Here is a 7,989-nt window from a genome sequence, read left to right on the forward strand (position 1 = left end):
TTGAATTAGTGCACTTGGGAAATAATTGTTAAAATTGATAACATCAGACCTTGTCACTGTTGGTATAAGATAATCAATGTAAGTAAAATGAAGTCTACAAGGTACACAAGCACTAAAAAGTATGTTACACCCAAATATCTGACAGCCGAAGCATAAACTTTACATCTTATTTGGATATTATTAAAGAACTGTGGAATGTCTTTATTGAAAAGATTTTTATGGGAGAGAGGATACACACATTTCATAAAACTTAGAATTGCCCAGTGGTATTCAATGATATGTAGAATCAAATTTAAATTCATTAATTTGGAGGACCCCACTCAGTCTGGCCTCTTGACAATAGTCTGACTCCTCTCATCCACTTTTTACACCACTCATTATGCTTCAGCCATTCTGGCCATCTTTCTGTCCCTTAAACATTACTATTTCTTCTTGTTCAGAATGCTGTTTCTTCTTATCTTCAAATGGCCAGCCACCTTAATATTTCAGCTCACCTTATATGACCACCTCCTTTCAGAAATCTTTACAGATTGCCTGACCTACAGTAGCCTTTTGGACCTGCTTATCATTCCTAACCAGTTTCAGTTGCTAGATAGCATCTCTTTTAAAATTCATGTTCTCATCCATCTCATGTCATTAAATTATCCATGAAAATCCCAGGGATTTTGTTTGCTTGATTCATTGCTGGTTTGCATTGCCTAGAATAGCACCTGGTGCTCAGTAAACAATTCAGTTAATAGTTGTTCATTTGATAGGTATATGCTCTACAAATTTTTTTTTAATTCAGGAAAGATTTGAGTATTGATTTGTGGCATGTTCTGGAGCAAAACATTTTAGCCCAATGAAGAACATAGAGATGGTCTCTTGCCCTATGCATCATGAACTTTCTGAAAACCAGTTTTCTTGAGATAATTTATATACCATAAAATGCACATTGTGTTCAGTATTGTTGAGTAAGTTTATAGAGTTTGCAACCAGCATCACTGTCCAGTTTTAGAACATTTTCCTCACCCTGAGAAGTTCACCGTTGCTTGTTTGCAGTAACCTCTGCTTCCACAAGTGGAGTCCATGTACGCTTTTGTTTCTGTTTATGTATGCTTGTTTCACTTAGCATAATTTTTTTGAGATTCATTCACTTCAGAGCCTGTCAGTAGTTGTTCTCTTTTATTGGGTAATAATGTTTCATTGCATCCTCTTACCAGTTGTTGCTATTTGGATTGCTTTGTTTTGGGGTCATATCTTTGCATGGCCATATGTTTTTCTTTCTTTTGCTTAGAGACTTAGGAATAGAATTGCTGGATTGTTTGGAAAGTTTATATTTAACATTTTAGAAACTACCACGCTGTTTTCTAAACTATCATTGTGCAGTCCCACCAGAAATGTGTGATGGTTCTCGTTTCCCTGTGTCATCACTAGTACTTGGTGTATTGTAAGTCTTTTTGATTCTAGCCATTCTGATGGATGTGTCTCATTATGTCTTGACTTGCATTTCCCTAATGACTAATGATGTTGAACATCTTCTCATGTGTTCATTAGCCATTTGTATGTCTTTGGTGAAATTTCTATTCAAATGTTTCGCCATTTAACTCATTTATGCCTTGTGTTCCACTACTGGAACTCTAAGCGTGTAGGAATTATTTATATCCTGCTCAAGGTCAATGCCAAGATCTGATTGCAGAAATTCAAAAAATTGCAACCTCTGACATAAATAGGTTAAAAAAATTAGATTGTCTATTATGAGTTGAAGAGGTTTTTTTATTTCTTTTTTAAAAATTTCTAAATTCTAAATATAAGTGCTTTATCAGTACAGTCCCCAATTTTCTATAGTTTGATGTAAAATTTTTTTGACTTTTTAGTGGTCAAAATTTTCAGCAATACACTAAGGAAGCATACTTTGAATAAACACAGCCATTCTGTTTTCATTGTCACTGCAATATTCAATAAATTATGTGAGATATTCAACACTTTATTATAAAATTTTTATAATAAATTTTGCGTTAGGTGATTTTGCTCCATATTCTAATGGTAAGTGTTCCGAGCACATTTATGGTAGGCTGAGCTAAGTTATGATGTTCGGTAGGTTAAGTGGATTAAAGGCGTTTTTGATTTACCAAAATTTTCAACTTATGGGTTTTTCATAAGTTGAGGAGCATCTGTATATAATTAGAACATATTTTATCCCAATCTGGCTTCTTTTCATTTTTAAAATTTTGTTTTCAAAGAGAAAAGGTTATTAATTTTCATAAAGTTTATTTATGGATTTCTTTGTATGGGTTTTGCTTTAGATATCATATGTGAGATAGATTTGCCTAACCTATGGACACAAAGACTTTCTTCTTTATTTTCTTCTGGAAATTTTAGCTCTTATATTAGGTCTGAGTTACATTTTGAGTTACTTTTTGTTTATAGTGTGAAGTGTGAGTGCCTTAGTTCATTTTTTTGCAGTAGAATTTGGGAAGTTGTTCCAGTATCACTTGTTGAAAAGAAGATCTAGTCTCCATTGAATTACCTTGACACCATTGTTGAAACTCAATTGATATCATAAATGCCATGCTGTGTTTCTGGACTATCAGTTCTGTTTTATTAATACATATTTCTGTCCTTCTGCCAGTATCCCACTGTCTTAATTAATGTAGCTTTAGATTGCTTTATTTTTTATTTTTGTTTTTGAGATGGAGTCTCATTCTGTCACCCAGGCTGTAAGTACAGTGGCATAATCTCAGCTCATTACAACATCTGCCTTCTGGGCTCAAGTGATTCTTCTGCCTCAGCCCCTGGAGTAGCTGGGATTACAGGCACGTGCCACCATGCCCAGCTAATTTTTAGTATTTTTAGTAGAACTGGGGTTTCACCCTGTCGGCCAGGCTGGTTTCGAACTCCTGACCTCAAGTGATCCGCCCTCCTTGGCCTCCCAAAGTGCTGGGATTACAGGCATGAGCTACCGCACCCGGCCGAGACTGCTTTTTAAAATAGAGAAGTACAAGTTCCAGTTTCTTCGTTTTCAAAATTGTTTTGGTTATTTTAGAATTCTTGCACTTCCACATACATTTTAGGATCAGCTTGTTAATTTCTGCAAGAAAAATACGGAATTTTGATAGAAATTATGTTGACTCTTATATATCAATTAAAGCAGAATTGTTAATATTGAGACTTATAATCCATAATCATGGAAAGTTTTCTCCATTTATTTGGATCTTCAATAATTTTTCTCAGTAGTATTTAGTGGTTTTCAGTGTAGAAATCTTACACATTTAAAATATTTATTCTGACTATATTTTGAGTGGAATTTTAAAAAATACCACACTGTACTGTAGAACTACAATTGAGTTTTTGTATATTGATCTTACATCCTGCAAACTTGATAAACTTACCATTCCTACTGTGTGTGTCTGTGTGTATGTGTGTGTTGTTCTCTGTATTTCTTAGTATTTTTCTACATACAGGATTATGCTTTCTGCACCTAAAGGATTCTTTTCCAGTGTGGATGCTTCTTATTTCTTCTTCTCACCTTATTGTATTGGCAGGATCCTTCATTGTAAATAGAATTGGTGGGAGCAGGATATTGGCTATAGATTTTTTTTCTAGATACCCTTTATTGGGTTGAGGAGGTTTTCTTCTCTTCCTAGTTTGTGAGGTTTTAATAAAGAATGGATATTAGGTTTTGTCAAATGCTTTTTTCTGTTTCTATTGAGGTGACCATGAGGTTGTGTCCTTTAGTCTAACAATATGGTGTATTATGTTAATTGCTTTTTAGACATTAAGCCAACTTTTTTTTTCCTGGAAAGATCTGACTTGTTAACAGTGTTTAATACTTTTTATGTGTTGCTGGATTCAGTTGGCTAGGATTTTGTTAAAGATTTTTGCATCTGTTTGGTCTTTTTTTTGAGACAGTTTATCTTTGTCACCCAGGCTAGAGTACAGTGGCACGATCTCAGCTCGCAGCAACCTCCAACTCTTGAGTTGAAGCAATTCTCATACCTCAGCCTCCCAGGTAGTGGGGATTATAACAAGCATGCACTACCATGCCCAGCTAATTTTTGTATTTTTAGTAGAGATGGTGGGGTTTTGCCATGTTGGCCAAGTTGGTCTCAAACTCCTGGCCTCAAGTAATCTGCCCATCTTGACTTCCTAAAGTGCTGATATTGTAGGTGTGAGCCACTGTGCCTGGCTGCACCTATGCGGCCTAATCCTGTTAGTTAGGATTTTAGTCTGTAACTTTTCGTTGTGTTTTGATGTTTGCCTTGTTTTGGTTTTGGGATCATAAAATGAATTGGAAAGTGTTTCCCTTTTGTTTAATGAAGGAATTTGTTAAGTTTAGTGTTATTTCTTCTTTAAATATTTGGTAAAATTTCCCAGTGTAGCCATGTCAACCTTCACTTTTCTTTGTGGGAAGATTTTTAATGACTAACCCAGTTTCCAGTTACAGGTTCATTTAAGTTGTCTATTTCTTCTTGACTTAATTTTGTTAATTTGTGTTTTTCTAAGAGTTAGTCTATTTCATCTAACTTGTCCTAATTTGTTGGCATAAAGTTATAGTATTCTCTTAGCCTTTTAATTTTAGTTTTCTTTTTTAAGAGACATGGTCCTTCTTTGTCACCCAGGCTGAGTGCAGTGGTATGATCACAGTTCACTGTAACCTCAAACTCCTGGGCTCAAGGGATCCTCCCACTTCAGCCTCCTGAGTAACTGGGACTACAGGTGCGTGCCACAATGCCCAGCTAATTTTTAAAATTTATTTTCTGTTATTTGTAGAGATGGGGTCTTGCTGAGTTGTCCAGGCTAGTCTCAAACTTCTGGGCTCAAGTGATCCTCCCACCTCTGTCTCCTAAAATGCTGAGATAATAGGCATGAACCGCTGTACCTGGTAGATTGTTTAAAGGATTAATAGTGATTAAAGTTAATTTTCTGATTATGTTAATTTGTATCTCAGCTCTTTTATTTGGTCAGTTCTAGCTAAGGGCTTAACAATTTCAATGTTCTCAAGGAGCCAACTTTTGTCATGATTGATTTCTTCCTTTTTTTTGAGATGGAGTTTTGCTCTTGTTGTCCATGCTGGAGTGTGGTGGTGTGATCTCAGCCTTAAACGATTCTCCTGCCTCTTCTTGGCCTCCCGAGTAGCTGGGATTACAGGTGCCCACCACCACGCCTGGCTAATTTTTGTATTTTAGTAGAGATAGGGTTTCACCATGTTGGCCAGGCTGATCTCAAACTCCTGACCTTGTGCTTGGCCTGCCTTGGCCTCCCAAAGGCATGAGCCACAGCTCCTGGCCCCTCTGTTTTTTTCTATTGGATTTATTTCCACTCTCAAAGGTTTTGTTCCTTTGCTTGCTTTTTATTTAATTTTCTCTTTTTCTCCTAAGATAAGCTTAGGTTATTAATTTAAAACCTTTTTCTTTTCTAGATGTTTAAAGGTATAAGTTTATTTCTATGTACTGCTTTAGCCACGTCCCATAAATATTGATAATTTTGTGTTTTCGTTTTCATTTAGTTTCATCTATTGAGTATTGCTTTCTTTTAGCCTGAAGGGCTTCCTTTAGTCTTTCTTTTTTTTTTGTGAGACAGAGCCTTGCTCTGTTGCTCAACCTGGAGTGCAGTGGCACGATCTCGGCTCACCGCAGCCAATGCCTACCGGGTTCAAGGATTCTCCTGCCTCAGCCTCCCATAGTGTTTCTTGTAAGGCTAACCTGTTGGCAGCAGATTTTCTGTCTCTATTTGTCGATTACTGTCCTTATTTGTAAAGGATAGTTTAAGACTGTACAGAAGGTGGGTAGAGGAACTAAACCACCCTGATCATCATCATCACTATAGCCTGCCCTCACTGTAGCCGTTACTAGAACAGGCTTAAACTGGCTTTCTTTTTTTCCAGTCATCTATACCATAGTTGCTTCTGGGAGAGGAGCCCCTTCCTTATTCCTCCTTCCGTGTCTTCTTCTAGAGTGGAGTTTCTCAACCTTGGCGCTATTGACATTTTGTGGAGAGCTGTCCTTTGCATTGTAGGTGTTTAGCAGCATCCCTGGCCTCTATTCATTGCAAGCTGGTAGCATCCCCATCTCAGCTGTGACAACCAAAAATGTCTCCAGACATTGCCAGATGCTCCTCCTGGGGTGTGGGTAGGGGAAATGCCACTAGTTGAGAACCAGTCCATTCAGTATTCCTATCGTCTTCCGCATGTTCTCCTGTAGTCCTCTGTCCTCTCTGCCCCATCTTTCTGCTACTCTGTTATCTGTCATGACTGCTGCTCACCTGGATCCTTCTTTCCTTTCAGAGAGTTCTCTGAGTAAATAATGGTTACTGTGAGGATGGAGCCAATTGTTCCATTTTCTCTTTTTTAAACATTCTGTTGTACATTCTGTAATAGGTCAGAATTTTATCACGTATTAACTTCAGCCAGTGTTTTTTTTAATAAAGTTTGCTTTTGAAAGATATATGTGCTATAAAACAGATAATGTGTAAAAGTTTAGACAGAGTGGGCTTACCAATGATTAGTTATTCATGTTTTCTGAAATAGGTAAGAGGATTTTTAGGTATATTACTTGATAGTTTTCATATTGATTTCCCATACTGTAACTTTTTGATACACTGGAAGTATTTACCCTTCAAACTGCAAATTAGAATATGCTGGCTTAGATGATGTAAAGGTGTCCCATATCACATGGTCAATAAGTAGATAGACCAAGGTCAATTTTAAGTCTTCTGCGACTAAGGCCAGTGTCCTTTGATCTTCAAATTCTAAGAGAAAAAAAATACATCCTTCATAAAACCATTGAGACAAAGTCACCCTGCATAGTAAGAGTTATGAGACACAGTGGGAACATCCATGCTTGTTTTTCTAGAAAAAGAACTGTGGTGTGTGGTTTCTACCAGTGAATACTTAGCCATGATTTGCTTTTGTGTACCTAGCTGCTGAAGTGAATGGTAGGGATTTTGGCTCCTAAGTGGTCAGAATTAGGTTTTTCCTGCCAGTAAGCAGCTGTGGCGTTCCACTCAGCATGGGCTATGTTTTGGAAAAATGTCATGTATCCTTTTGTAATTGGAGAGAGGAACTTTCACTTACTTTATCACTCAGGTAGTCTCTTCCAAAGTTTTCCTTATAGCCAGTTGAATCACTTAGGAATGATAGAGTAGAGTTAGAGATGCAAGTTTTTCTGTGAAAGAGATTTTCTTTTCTTTGAAAAATTTGTATTTAAAACATTGTCATTTTCAAAAAAAGTTTAAAAATCGTTGTTCACAAAGGAAACCAGTTAGTTAAGGAGTTCAGATTTGCCCTTATTTCTGCCTGCGCTTGCTGTGTGGGTAACTGTAGTCTTGTGAAGTGTTTAGCCTCATCCGTAGCAGAAGTTCTGAGGTACCTTAGGACTCTACAGAGCTGTTGAAGGAAGGATCCACTGAAGAAATACTGGTGTCAAAGAGATAATTAGGTTTACTCAAATAGCTTTTAAACTTCTCTACTCAAATGTTCAGGGCTATTGTTCCAAAATCCAAAAGTTAGTCCTCTCTTTAACCAACTGAAATTCTATTTCCTTAGAGTCTAGGTTCCTTTCCTACGGGGTGGCTCTGACAGGGAGTACATGATAACTAGCCATATTTGAATACTTATCATTCAGTGGCTTCATTTTGTACATACTGTTTGCAAAGCTTGGAACTTGGTTTTAAGGTAGAAAAAGATATGACAAGAGTGAAGAATTTGGCTTATTATAAAGACCATCATGTACAAATGTGTACTTAAGACTTACCCCACAAAACAATTCAGTTTGATAGCATGTGTTTCAGAGATCATGCCTTTTAGTGTTGGGATGATTTTTTTAAACTTTTATTTCAGTTGTCTGTGTCAGTCTCTCAATTTTTTTGGCACTTTAACTTCGACATATTTACTGTGTAACTTTTAGCCTACCATTTTCACTGCTTTGGTTTAATTTTCTTCTTTGTTGGCCCTCACTAAAGTAACGTATTTTTCTAAAGTTCCATGTTCTGGAAAGTTTTTTTTTTTTT

At 36.7% G+C, this 7,989-nt stretch overlaps 1 protein-coding gene across 8 annotated transcripts in view; it reads left to right on the forward strand.

Moving 5' to 3' along the window:
• CHD2 (chromodomain helicase DNA binding protein 2) overlaps positions 1-7,989 on the forward strand; it is a 160,391-nt gene that overhangs the window by 87,173 nt on the left and 65,229 nt on the right. The gene's annotated exons all lie outside the window — the stretch shown is intronic.

The sequence above is a fragment of the Cebus imitator genome, unplaced genomic scaffold (genome assembly GCF_001604975.1).
Source record: "Cebus imitator isolate Cc_AM_T3 unplaced genomic scaffold, Cebus_imitator-1.0 Scaffold19, whole genome shotgun sequence".
NCBI classification, from domain to species: domain Eukaryota; kingdom Metazoa; phylum Chordata; class Mammalia; order Primates; family Cebidae; genus Cebus; species Cebus imitator.